The sequence below is a fragment of the Vipera ursinii genome, assembly GCF_947247035.1.
Source record: "Vipera ursinii genome assembly, chromosome: 10".
In the NCBI taxonomy this organism is placed as follows: domain Eukaryota; kingdom Metazoa; phylum Chordata; class Lepidosauria; order Squamata; family Viperidae; genus Vipera; species Vipera ursinii.
Window position 1 is genome coordinate 15272438 of NC_139520.1, and position 14782 is coordinate 15287219.

The window sequence follows — 14782 nt, forward strand, 5'->3', positions numbered from 1 at the left end:
AAATAAAAGTCAGAATTCATTCCGCTCAGTAAGCATGCTAAAACAAGACAGTTGAAGCTCTTTACGCATAGAAGTATGGAAGTAATTAGGGATTATGTCGTAAGTGTACAAACATAGTTTATATTACTGGGTATTAGAAAGGACCCCTTTTACAGTTGCCTTTGTCAATTTGATAGAGCAAAGGGTTTTAATGTACTATAATAAGGAATGTAAGAGAGGGCAAAGGAGAGTATGAATGTGATGCCTGAGCAATCTAAAGGTCTTCCTAGTCCTCTGCAGCCTTGAGCTTTCTACTTATTCTCTGGTCTCCTACGTTTTAACTGAATTAATAGCAATCCAATGAGAGAATGCTCCTTCAGATGTCAGTTGTCAAAACACTGGCAGAGGTCAAAGCAAGGTCAACGTTACAGCAGATCTGTGTGCTATGATCCTATTTAAAAGACAGCATGGGCCATCATTCTCCAGGCCATCATTAGGAAATGATTCCAACAGGTTTTTGTAGGGATTAAAAAAACTCCCTTTTTATCACCTAATGCTTTGAACTAATGAAAGCCCAACTGATCGCCTGTCCTTCCACAATCTTTACAAAACCATAGCCAGCGAAGTACTTTACATCCCAAAATGGCAGAATTCGGTAAGTAAAATTAGGTGCAAGACTTATTGGATGTTTCATTACCAGGCTAGGTAACACCATCAGTGCAAAGGGGAGCTGAATTTCTTGGCTGTTTATATTTGGTGGTTGTCTTATTAATCCTCAATACGGTAATTGTTCTTGACTTGATGACCAAAGTTCAAGGAAAGAGGCAAGTAGAAAAACTACGCCCTTCCCATTACTTCCCAAGTCTCTGCTAGAGGACCTAAGATTTAGGAAGATACATAGCAGTAGGGTTGAGAAGGGATTATTTTATTTTTATATATAGGAAGAGAGAGGAATTTTCTCCGGATGATGCAGGATGCCATTTGTTCCTTCTATATCATTTTTACAGCACCAGAGTGAAGGCTGATGAATTCCCACTCCTATTTCTATTGAATTTAGCCAACTCTATCAGCATTAAATGAGCTTTGAATCCTAAAAAAATATTATTTCTTGGTTCAAATGTTCTTTCAATATTGTTTTACAGCTTCTATATAGCATCTTTGTCATTATTTTGATGGGCTTGGTGGAAACCAGCATATTAAAAGACTGTAAATAAATGATAAAATGAGTGAAAATAATATAATCACTCGGAGTTCCCCCCCCCTCCCTTTTTGATTTATAGGGTTGTGTGGCAGATTCAAAGGCAAAAATGTGGTTTGGAACACTTCGAGTGCGCACATGGCATCTGACGACAATTCCTTTAATCAAATGAAAAATTTAATGCACTAGGTTCATACTCCAGCTATTTCGTTCCAAGAAAAGATACTGTGGCTTCAAGAAGTGGTAGGCTAATATTATGTGAACAACTCTTCATATTCCACACTTAGGCCTACAAATATGGAGCTGTATTGATGAATATCATGTAACTTAGAACACGGGCTTCCCAAATTGTATTATTTTTTCAGTTTGGTGTAGTGGTTAAAGCATCAGTCTAGACCAGGGGTCTTTTATGACTTGTGGACTTCAACTCCCAGAATTCCTCAGCCAGGCGAATTTAATTTATTCGGATGTTTTAACAGAGATATAAGCAGACATCCAACATTCAACAGTTGTTGTTGTTTTTTAAAATAATAATAATATTCCACTGTCTCCACCTCTGGAAGGTAAAATGGTGGGAATTTAGGAAAGGCAGATTCTATAATCGAGTCTCTGTGAAGATGAGAGGGCTGGGGAAGAAATCCCATTCACAAACCTGTTTTGAGTAGGAAGAAATCACGCAGCAGCTCCATAGCCACTCTTCAGTCTTTAACGGCTTCATTAGGCATTTTCCCCAGTCAAAATATTGTCCCTGTGCATCTGTGTTCACCCTCCTAATTTCATTTCATAACACAATTACATTACAGCTAGTGACTGGCACAGAATGGAGAGATGAAGTAAATAAAAACTAACCAATGGTGGGGGGGAAATAAAATAAAATCTGGCAATTTTGACAGCCTGAAATTTGAAACTTCTAATATTTTGACTTCGTATGAGGATGTTCATAGCAACAATGGCTTCTGCCAGTCCTTCTGTGTCTCAGAGACAAAGGCTAAGAGGACTCTGGAACTTTTGACAGCTTCAACCCCGCAAGTCTCTTCTAACTTCTTTGTGGAGCAGAATCAGTACAGCAGAAGATTTGGGGCACTTGCATTCTCGAATTTATCTTGGCTTCTAATATTTATTTTATTTATTCATTTCTTTCCTTCCCTGATGGCCATATAGGGAGTCTTCAACTTATGGCCACAATTGAGCTCCAAATTGGTGTTGCTAAGCAAGACAATTGTTAAGTAAGTTTTTACGATTTTACGATCTTTCTTGCCATAGTTGTTAAGTGACTCTCTGTACTTAAGTTAAAGGTAAGGTAAAGGTAAAGGTTCCCCCGCACATGTGTGCTAGTCGGTTCCGACTCTAGGGGCCGGTGCTCATCTCCGTTTCAAAGCCGAAGAGCCAGCGCTTGTCCGAGGACATCTCCGTGGTCATGTGGCAAGCATGACTGGACGCCAAAGGCGCACGGAACGCTGCCTTCCCACCGTAGCGGTCCCTATTTTTCTACTTGCATTTTTACGTGCTTTCGAACTGCTAGGTTGGCAGAAGCTGGGATGAGTAACAGGCGCTCACACTGTTACGTGGCACTCGGGATTTGACCCACCAAACTGCCGATCTTCCGATCGACAAGCTCAGCGTCCTAACCCACTGAGCCACCGCGTTCCTGTACTTAAGTTACCAACAAGTTATTAAGTGAATCTGGCTTCCCCATTGACTTTGTTTGTCAGAAGGCCACCAAAGGTGATATGGGACACTGCAACCATCATAAATATGAGTCAGTTGCCAAGTGTCTGAATTTTGATCAGGTAGCCACGGGGATGCTGCAATGGCCGTCAGTGTGAAAAACAGTCCTAACTCACTTTTGCCAGTGATGTTGTAACTTTGAATGGTCACTAAATGAATGGTGGTAAGTCAAGGACTCCCTGTATTAAAAAGTGCTTTTGTTTTGTGTGTTTGTGTGTGTATCCTTCACTTTGATGATCAAGGAACCATTTCCAACATTTTCTTTTTCATTGAAAGTGAAGAATATTTTAGGAAAACTTCCGTTTTGGCCAGGTGCTCCTTCTACACTCTGTAGAATAGAAGGATAACACCAGTTAAAGAACTGACAGCTGTGACTTTATACTGTTGTGAACAGATAATAATAATAATAATAATAATAATAATAATAATAATAATAATAATAATAATAATAATAATAATAATAATAATAATAATAATATGGGAACATAGGGTGGAAAAAGTTGTAGAGAATGAGAGGTTGAAGATCTTGTGGGACTTCCGAATACAGACAGATCGCCATTTGGAACACAAAACACCAGATATCGCAGTCGTAGAGAACTGAAGCATAAAGCTGATTGATATTGCTGTACCAGGAGATGCCAGAGTCAAAGAAAAAGAACTGGGAAAATTATGAAATACCGCGACCTGGCCATTGAAAGTGTGCGATTATGGATGAAACGCGTAACAGTGATACCCATTGTCATCAAGGCACTGGGAACTATGTCCAAAAACTTTACAAAACGCATCAAGAAATTGCAACTTCCTGCAATAACTCCAGCAATGCTGCAAAAAACTGCGCTACTCGGAACAAATAAATAAAATTATTAAATTAAATTAAATTAAATCTTACATTTTAAGGAGATACCTGGTTGATACCTAGGATGCTGGCAGCAGCCCATGTCAACCTTTAGTGCCAGTCAATTTGAGTGTTCAGTTGACTGAGTTTCATGTTTTATGAATAAAAGTTTAATAATAATAATAATAATAATAATAATAATAATAATAATAATAATAATAATAGTAATAATAATAATTTGCTGCCTTTATATAGAAAAGGATGAAACACTACTATACCACTGGTTTAGTGGCAGAAGTAAAATTTCCCAAACTGACTTTAGCAGCATTATGAATGAGTTGTCAAATTTATTTACTGGAAACTTTGTCAGATGTTTGGATTTGAATTCAGTAAAAATGTCTGGAAAAATCAAGTTGAGAAGGTTTTGGAAAATGATTGGGTTAAGACCTTATGGGACTTTAAAATTCAAACAGACAAGCCACTTGTTCATAAGATGCCTGATATAACTGTTACTGCAAAAAGAATAGTCTGATTTATTGATCTGGGTGATGCTAAGATTCAGGAAAAACAATTGGAAAAAATTACAAAATATCGGGACCTGCAGTTCAAAATTGAATGGTTATGAAAAAAGATATTCACTAATACCAATCATGATTTGAACCCATAGGCCAATATCTAAAAGACTCCCTCAATATCTGGAAATTTTGAATTTATTGGTCCTGGACACTCTAATTTTACAAAAATGCACCTTGCTTGGAATTGCCTAAATCCTTAGCCACTGTCTTAATAATATGTACAGTAGATCCTTAGTTAGCACTTGAATTATTAAGTTTTCACCAGTCTTAGACTGTGAATCTAACTGCAGATTACTCATAATTATAATAACTGGAGTACCACTTGAACACCATTGGCATTGACAAATTCACCAACAGTCAATTGCAAAAGGCAGCTTTACTCAGCATCCATCCTACAACAGTTCTTCTAGCACCATCAAACAACAACTGCCTATCCCAGGTCTTTGGGAAGGGCTTGATAGGTGGACAATAATGCCAAATCTAGTCTGAACCTCTGGCTGATTGTGTGATGAACCATAATAACCAAAGTCACCATCAGTCAATAACAAAATCAGTCAATTGCAAAAGGCAGCTTTATTTCGAGCAGCTTACATCCTGCAACAATATTTTTTATCACCAACAAACAATATCATCTGCCTATCCCAGGTCTTTGGGAAGGAACTGATAGAAGGATAAAAATACCAAGTCCAATCCAAACATTTGGCTGACTGTATGATCAACCATGTACCCACTATCCTTTTTGGTATAGTTGCAAGACTGTTTCACAATTCCTACTAATGTAGAAAGGGAAATGTAAACGTGGAAAGTTACAAAATACTGTTTGAAAACTCTGTCTTTTTTTCTTCGCTTCCAATTGTGATTCTATTAATCCCATTACGGGTCATCTCCTTTGAATTACAGAGGACTATAATCACTGTTCCTCATATTCTAATATATTTCCAAAGTATGACTCTTTAGTAGGTGAGCTAACTGTTTGGGTTCAATTATTTATAGCAGATGGAGCAAAGATGATCCAGAAAAGCTCTAAGGTCCAAACAAGCTCCAGAAAAGCACATCAAAGAGAAATGAAATGAAAGGGAAATAAGTACCATGAGGAAATAAAATCAAAACCAACTTTAAAGATAAACTCTGTCAGGTAAAGAGCAAAATTTGAAAATACCGTAAATGGAAACACCCCACTGTTTTAATTTAATGCAGCATTTTTGATGCTAGCATCTAATTATTCCTGCAGTATTTTATCTCCACGTTTGTGGTATCACCAGTTTGGTTCGTATGTGTGTGTGTGAGAGAGTGAGTGTGTGTGTGTTTAATTGGCACATCTTTTATTAATGATTTCAACACCTACCTTTAAGGAACTAAATGAGTTTTCTTTCTGTTTTGGTGCTACAGAAAGAACTGGAGAAAAAAAAAGGTTGCTTGAAGAACAATGACAAGCAGAAGAGTTTGGATTCCTAAAATCACAGTTCAGCACTTTATTTTATTTATTTATTAACTTTATATAACTTCCCCTCTCCCTGAGACAAATGGGTGGCACGTACCAAGCATTTTGTGGATTTCATGAATTCACTAGATTTTTTTTAACAGCACATGTACGTAAAAAAAAACCAAAAAAACCTAAAGATTGAGGATCGATCAGTAAAGCCTGAAGAAAGAGTCAATCAATTCTCCTGGATATAGAAGAGGAGAGGACATCTTTGACAGAAAAAGTCTTAGGTCAACCTTGTACATTTTCTCCGTTTCTCTATTTCTTTTACTTCAGGGAAAAGATGAATGCTGTGGGCCTACATCCACTTCCTGAAACCAAGTCCCGTTGAACGGAAACTGGGTTGTGAAGGAAAGAGGCAAAATGCATGTATATTTCTACCACCATCTAGTGTGCTCCTGGTCAGTCTTTATGTCTGAAAGAGCAACTTTGATGTGTCATTGACGCTCTCCGAGCTTAGCTCTTTTCTTGCAAAAGTTTCATTGCAGCAAAACTAGGTAACTGTAGGAGAGGACCAGGCTGAGCTGGAGAGAGGGACCATACTTGTCATCAGCCATGAGTCCCTTTGCGCCCAGAAGAAATCTAAATCCAGCCCACCGTGAATTCCTTATCTGCTCCCAAATTGTTTTGACCATTAGTAGTTCAGATTCTTGTAGAGTGTTTAAACCAGGGCTTTTTTCCTCATAGAACGCTCAGAACGGAGTTCCGGCACCTTTTTTGGATGGAACCTTGTAGGGTAGGCAAGGTGGGTTGTATGACATGTGTGAGTTCTGTCACCTTTTTCTTTTACAAAAAAAGCACTGGTTTAAGCATACTATTAATCTTTATACCCACTTGAACCGCCTGGATCTCCTGCTTTCCCTGGCACCGGCGATGTTACCTAGCTTTGGTAATGAAACGTCTGCAAGAAAACAACCAAGCTCAGAGAACACCTCATTTCAATCCTGAACTACAAATATTGTCGTTTCAGGGTCAGTCTTTCCTTCCTTGTGCTCTAGATATTTACATCTCTCCTTTCCAATTGTGTCCTTCCACAAATGACTGCGTGAGATTTGAGCTTGTTGGACTACAGCTTAATCATGCAGACAGGATGGCAGGCTGGGAGCATGTAATTGTTATCCTAGCATCCCATGCAAGAGGAATTCCGTCGAAAAGGGAAATAAAAGCAAGACCTCGGAGGATGATGGGATCATTCCAGTGCTAGCCTCCCATCTTTTTCACATTGTTTATTCACCAGGCAGAAAAGCCAATTCACAGCAGTGTACTCAACTGCATCTAAAACTCCAGCCAAATGCCAGACATTTTCACACCCAAATGAAGCTGGCACAGTGCCTAACATGCACTGGGCTTCACTCTGAATGCAAAAAAAAAATCTTTCTTACGGCCCTCAAATCTCCTAGATGCCTTTATCTCCAGATATAAGTTAAGAATTATAATAGACCATTCTCCTCGAATAATTGCCTCACAATCAAAAGAAGTGCCTTCCCCCTTTTTAAAATAAGGCATTAAAAGAACAGATGTCTGAGCGGATAAAAAAATGTGATTCATTAGATTACAAAGAAGTGCATACATCTAATCTTGTTGACCTTATGAATGGACATAATTTGATGATGAATTATGGAAATGTGTTTTTTTTCCTCTTCCACCCACATGTGCAAATGTATCCTGAGATGGTCTCGGGAGGAAGAGGTTTGCTTGGGAACATGAGATATTTGCAAATAAAAAGAATAACGAGATGGAAACATAACGTAACAAAAATAACAAGATGTTAGGAGAGTTGACTTCTCAAATATAAAGTTGCAGGGACTGCTGGAATTCTTCAAATAGGAAAGTTCCAACCTGAAAATACAATTGTCTCATTATTAGAGAAATTTCAGCCTCTTTTGTTGAAGCAAAGGATCTATAAAAAGGGACTGATGGAAATATTTAGAATGAGCTAATTTACTAAATAAGACTGGCAGGAAAAATATTGTTATGTTTATAGAATCTCTCTCTCTTTCCCCCCCCCACCCTTTCTTTCTTTCTCTCTCTCTCTTTAATCTTCTGTCCTTCCACTGTTTCCAGGACCTAGTCCCTTGAAACTCCATCACTTTCACATGTGATTAAAGTGATCTAAATTTACTGCTTTGTTTCACATAAACATAAAAGCCTAGATTGTGATTACAGAATTCATTTGGTCAGCAAATCAAATGTATTGCTCACAGTCTGCTGAGTACATGTTGAAAAAAAAACACAGCAAGTCCACAGTATATATTCTACATGTGGCACAAAGTGTGTCATTATTTTAAAGGACCAGATCGTAAAACAGCCCCGGTATTTGTATGCTTCCCGGAGCCATACCCCACTTTTAACCTGAAAGCCTACAATATGGTTAGGGAGACAAAGGACCCTGTGGGCTGTTCGGTCTTTGAACAGGCCATATTAGCTTTTGCATCCACAGCACGTGAATGAAGATTAACAAAGAATACTTTGGAGAAGATGCACGGCACGTTTAAATCATAACTCAGTAACGACAAGCTCTGGCACCTGAGATTAAGAAAGGCTGAGAGGGAAGGTTTGTTCTCCAGGCTTGTGGGTTGGTTTCTAAACGTTTCATTGCTGGGATAGATAACATCTTCAGCAGAATTTAGGGGATGCCAGTGTCAGCCCGTTTATAAGGGCTTCCGGTGTGGGTGTGTTGAGTGAGGGTCTTGTCATGGGTCTTGTCATGGAGAGGTTACATCAGGTAAGAGTCCCTGGGAGGTGAAATGCTGGTTGGGATGGTTAAGGGTTGGAGCTATCTCTGGTTGATTGTGAGCTTGATTTGGACTCTGAGGCTGGTTGTATCTGTTGTATCCGTTGATGGAATTCCTTGTAGAGTTCCAGGCTTCAATGAACTCACCAGCGTGGTGGTTGGTAGTGTGGCCGATGATTTTAGTGTTGAAGAAAGGCCTCCTGCATGGACGCCTGCAGGAAGTGGTCCAACAAAGTCAAGATGGTGCTGCAGTGGTGTGATCAAAGCTCTGTTTGTTTATTATATGGATTGCATGTGCAACACACCTACACAACAAGGGCTTCCCTTGTGGTTGCCATCATCTTGCAGGCATCTCTGCATCCTTGATTTCTTTGGTTGTAGGTTTCCAGCAGAACTCGGCTCACAGTGACCATGGACTTCACTTAATGACAGCTGTAAATAAGGTCGTATAATAGGGTTTGATCACACGGTGGCCCACTTTACAACCATCACAAATTATGACCGTAAGTGCTGAGCTCAACTATGTTCATAATTCGAAGTCCACCTAGATTTGCTGAATTCAATAGGATGGACTTGAAGTAATTGTGTATAGAATTGCAGTCAGGTTGTGCAAATCCATGAACATCTGCATGAAGTCAAGCCCCATTAAATCCTTTGGGTATTATGCAAGGTAGGATTGCAGCTCAGTTTTAACCACACAATGTTTACCAAGTTCTCTTTTTTCATGTAGAAATATAGCAGCTTTTTCTTAACTCTCAATATTTCCTCTTAAAATGAATTTTATTGAAACTAAGGGAATTTTTTTCCTTCCTTCCTTCCTTCCTTCCTTCCTTCCTTCCTTCCTTCCTTCCTTCCTTCTCCCTCCTGTCCTTCTATTCCTTCCTCCCTCCCTCCCTCCCTCACTGCTTCTATTTTCCTTCCTTCCTTCCTCCCTCCCTCCCTCTCTTCCTCCCTCTCTCTATTCTTTCTCCCTACCTCCTTCCTTCCTGCCTTCCTTCAATCCATCCATCCTATTTATTTATTTTTCAGATTTCTAAACTGCCCATTTCCCCTCAAAGAAGGACACTAATATCCTGATGCAGATGGGACAATGTGTTCCCATCCCTGAACATACTGCAAAACTTTCTTTCTTTCCTAATGCAGATCTTCCAGAGTTTCTTCATCCAATCTTCACTCACAACATTTCTTGCAAAGCTAGATGAAGGGTGGGCTGGGAACGCCTCAATGTATTTTTAGTGAATTTCAGCAAAACAGTTCAAATTCCTCTTGCGGCACCAGTACAATTTACTATTCCTTCTGACTTCTTGTTTTGACTAGCTCTAGATTGATGATTAAAGTGGTAAACAGTCACAATTTTATAAAATGGCTGACTCTGCCAATGGCAGCAGAATGGGGAATCTGCTGAAATAGCGCTGTCGTTATTGTGACTGCATTCAAGGCTGTCAACAAAGAATATACGTAGTTGACAAGGTGTTATCTCATTGTGTTTGTGTGCATGTGGATTTTATTTTATTTTTAAAAGCCACGATACATGCATGTTTGACGATGTCACTGTACGCAGCAAGATAATTTCTTTTATTCAAAGGTACAAAGAGGAACAATAATATTTTTTTTTAAAAAAAAACCTGAATGCTTTGCATCTTTCCTCTTCCTTTCCCCTAAACTGTCCTTTCACTGTAATTTGGTTACAGTGGAATTGCTCTAGAGTCAAATTGGCCTTTATATGAATGCTTGCCTAAAATAACTTTACAATATTAAGCGTATATGAAGATAGAACACCAAGTTCCACAAAAATGGTTGACCTGACCTTGGCAAGAAGATGCTTCTCGAAAGAGGCAGCTAATAATAAAATGTTTCTGACAGATGGGATTGTTAAAATGATGTATACATTTATGGAAAAGTTCTTCTTAATTGGAAGAGGTGGTTTAGGAAAATATGTAGAGTTGAGTGGGATAGTCTTTCACAAATACATTTTAGCCTGAAGTTATTTCTTTTTCTTTTCTTTTCTTTTTCCCTTTAACAACAGGCTCATACTCTTCTACCAAAGAAACTTTTTATCTAGAAGATGGGCCAGTTAAGTATGTATGAGTGGGAATTGATGAAGAAATTTTCAAACGCATAGTTGGATAAGAAATTAGCGACTGAGAAGGATTTTTTTTTTAACATATCAATGACTTTTAAGAAGTTTAGTCCATTCGTTAATTGCTATGGCCCTACTAAAGACCATTCAGAGATTTTGGGTAGGCATTTTAAAGATCTCTTAAATTTAGATGGCTTGAGATTTGATTTCAGCTCTGTTAGATAGTCATATTGTTATTACCCAAAGTAAGTCTAAATGTGTAAGTTTGTATTTGGCAGATATATAATATTGTTTAATATCTTTCAGAAGATTCGGGGTGACTTTTGACTAGTCAGCTCTGTCTCAGCCCAAGCCACTTCTCACAATTGTTGTTGTGGGAGAAAGAACGAGCAGGAGTATTAGCTATACAGGTAGTCCTCAACTTACAACAGTTTGTTTAGTGAGCGAAGTTACAACGGCACTGAAAAAAATGACTTGTGACTGTTTTTCACTTTTGTGACCATTGCAGAATCGCCACAGTCACATGATCAAAATTCAGAGGCTTGGCAACTGACTCATATTTACGACAGTTGCAGTATCCCTGGGTCATGTGACCACTTTTTGCCACCTTTTGAGAAGAAAGGGCAATGGGGAAGCCAGATTATACAAACACACACACACACACACACACACACACACACATCAACGAAGATTGAAATGAGAACAAAATATGTGGGACTGAAAAGCACATTTTATTATATTTTTTATGATGTTATTTTGTACATCATATATATATGCATGTACGTACATATTTACACGCAATTTGATATTTAATACAATTAATATTATATTATCTGTACAATCAACCAAGGATCACAATGCTACAACTATTCAAATGAGAACAAAATATGTGGGACTCAAAAGGAAATTTTATTATAATTTTTTGATCCCATCATTTATATGTACATGATGGGATAAAAAAATGTAATAGAAATTTCCTTTCAATCCGACATATTTTGTTTTGAATAGTTTTAGCATTGTGATCCTTCATTGATTGTATAGATAATATCACATTAATTCTATTAAATATCAATGATGTTTAAATAACATTATCAATGATTTAAGAAATTGCCATATTTTCTCAAGATGGTACTTAAATACATATCTATTAAACATTTTAAATCCAGGGGAAATGAGGTGACAATGCATGACTTAATGATTGTTTGGGATATTTTAAAAATACATTTATATTTTGAGCTTTTCTAATGGAATTTTTTTTAAAAAAGTAAATGAGAACATTGGAGAATAAAACTAAGGAGCCACTGATACAAGACAATGTACACTGGAATTATATAAAGAATTTATGTCTGCTAAAATGAAACTTTAGGCATTGATTTAGAATATTCACAGATATTGGGTGGAATTGGAAAAATGGCAAATTACTGACCTCTCATTGGAACTGGAGCAACCAATTAATATCACTTCTACTATTAAGTATGCTGAGGAGAAAATATATAACGACTCAGATTTACTAAATCATCTTTTTAAAAATTGTTAACATTCTGTCATATTGAATCACAGGTTACAGAGAAATAATCATATATTTTTGAAAAATAATATGAGTCTTTATGGCACACAACCAAGATGATTAGCTAGCTGTACCTTTATCTTTTCAGGGAGTAAGTGATGTTATTAAATTTATTTAAAACAGAACGTTCCTATTCTTATCTACTAAGATAACAATAGCGTAAGAGAGAAACTAGGCAGAAACAGGGGAAGGAGTCAAATAAAGATTCAGTTCAGAGGCTCTACACAAACTCTAACCCCCTCCTTGAATGCAGTTGAACTTTATCTAGCTTTGCCCAACCTTCAGTCTTCTGGTGAGAAGATTCCTGTACATTGGCTTCAGCAATAATTCAGTACATTTGAACTTGGTTCTTTGTACCTGACAGATAGACGGACAGATATCCATTTCACCTTGAATCTGACTGAGTTGAGAAAACCAATGTGTCGAGCCAGACCTTTTTGAGATTAATCTTTCCAGAGTGATTTCTAAGCGTGTTCTCCAAGTCCAACTTAATATTTAAAAAATTTGAGAACTTGAGAACTCTGAAGAACTCCCATGCATTGACCCTCAAGCTTTGCAGAACTTGCCTGTTGGTATTTTGCAATGAAGTGATAATTGGGCAGCTAATGGAGAATTTGGACGAGGATTGTTTTATGGGTTTATGGACTGATTATTTATGGGTTTCTATGTGATGTGATACCAGGGACACGGTGGCTCAGTGGGTTAGGATGCTAAGCTTGTCAATCAGGTGGTCGGCATTGTGGCGAGTCGAATCCCGAGTGCCGCGTAACAGAGTGAGCGCCTGTTACTCGTCCCAGCTTCTGCCAACCTAGCAGTTTGAAAGCACGTAAAAATGCAAGTAGAAAAATAGGGGACCACTACAGTGGGAAGCTAACAGTGCTCCGTGCGCCTTTGGCGTCTAGTCATGCCGGCCACATGACCACGGAGACATCCTCGGACAAGCGCTGGCTCTTCAGCTTTGAAACAGAGATGAGCACTGGCCCCTAGAGTTGGAAACAACTAGCATGCATGTGCGGGGGAACCTTTACCTTTACCTTATGTGATGTGATGTGTGTGTGTGTATATGTATGTATGTATATGTGTATGTATGTGTATGTGTATGCATTGGTGGAGCTTTGGTGGAGCAGTGGGCTAATGCCTCCTTAAGTAACACCAGCTGCCTGAAATTAGTGCAGGTTCGAGTCCCACCAGGCTCAAGGTTGACTCAGTCTTCCATCCTTCCGAGGTAGGTAAAATGAGGACCCAGATTGTTGGGGGCAATTAAGCTGACTTTGTAATAATGCCGCTTGGGGTGTGTGTGAAAGCCCTAATAATAAGCAGGCATATACATAGAATGAAGGCTACTGCTAAGCTTGTAAGCCGCCCTGAGTCTTCGGAGAAGGGCGGGATATAAATGGAATAAAAAAATAAATAAATAAAATAAATATATATATGGTGCAACTTGAAGGGATTAATGTCTATAGTTTCCATCACTTTATGAAACCACCTAAAGTGATTGTGATGATCATGATCATAACAATGTGCTATCAAGTTTTCGTTAAGGTTCGAGGCAACTTTTAACTGCCCAGAATTGCCTTGGACTGTGAAATGGATGGTCTATAAAAAAAAATTAATAAACAAGCAAACTCTTAGCATCTGTATAGGTAGATTTTCTCATGATGATCTGCCAGGTGGTAGATACATTTTCTAAACCAAATAAATAAATGCATAAATAGCACTTTCCACTAGTTTTTAATCCCTGCTTGCCAATATTTTCCAAGCAGGAATCCTATTTCCACAGAACTGCCAGAAACTTTCTCTTCTCCACATCTTTGTGAAAGTGGCAGGTTCTGTCCCAAGGACTGCAGTTAATAAAAAAGATCAGCTAACAAATTGTTGCTGAGGGACATAGCATAGGTCAAATTCAACTCGCGGCATCTCAGGGCCAAGAGAGAAAACATCTTGAAATTATAAATGGATCAGTGATCTGATGCTTAGCCACCCTGTAGTTTGTTTGGTTTTGAAACCCACCGCATAAGCTTAGCCTTGTTTGTGAACCAGGCTATGATGGATTATTCAACAAACCATGGTTAAGCAAAACAGCCCTAAAGGCAACGGGAGAACTCAACAAATAAAAGACTGTTGCTTATGCTCCTCAGTTACAGCAGTTCATTTAGCGACCGTTCAAAGTTAAAATGGCCCTTAAAACAGGGTCTTGTGACCATTTTTCGCACTTAACGACCTTTCTAACATCCCTATGATCATCTCATCAAAATTCAAACCCTTGGCAACTGGTTCATACTTATGACCGTGGCGAGGTCCCGGGGTCATGTGATCCCCTTTTGCAACCTTTTGACAAGCAAAATCAATGGGGAAGCCAGATCCACTTAACCGTGTTATTAATTTATCAACTGCAGCGATTTGCTTAACAGGCTGAGGCAAGAAAGCTTGTAAAACTGGAGCAGAACTCCCTTTACAAATGTCTCACTTAGCAACAGAAATTTTAGCCTCCATTGTGACTGTAAGTCGAGGACTACCTGTATTCTCTCATTTACCCCAGCCCAATTTCTCTGCTGGTGAAAAAGTAAGAGGATTTTGTCATGCCATTTGCACACAGCCCCTCT

The 14782-nt window shown here is 38.5% G+C and overlaps 1 protein-coding gene across 1 annotated transcript in view; it reads right to left on the bottom strand.

Annotated features, from left to right (window-relative positions):
• Positions 1–14782, bottom strand: part of ZNF536 (zinc finger protein 536) — a gene marked incomplete at both ends in the record, with an annotated part of 207877 nt that overhangs the window by 86093 nt on the left and 107002 nt on the right. The gene's annotated exons all lie outside the window — the stretch shown is intronic.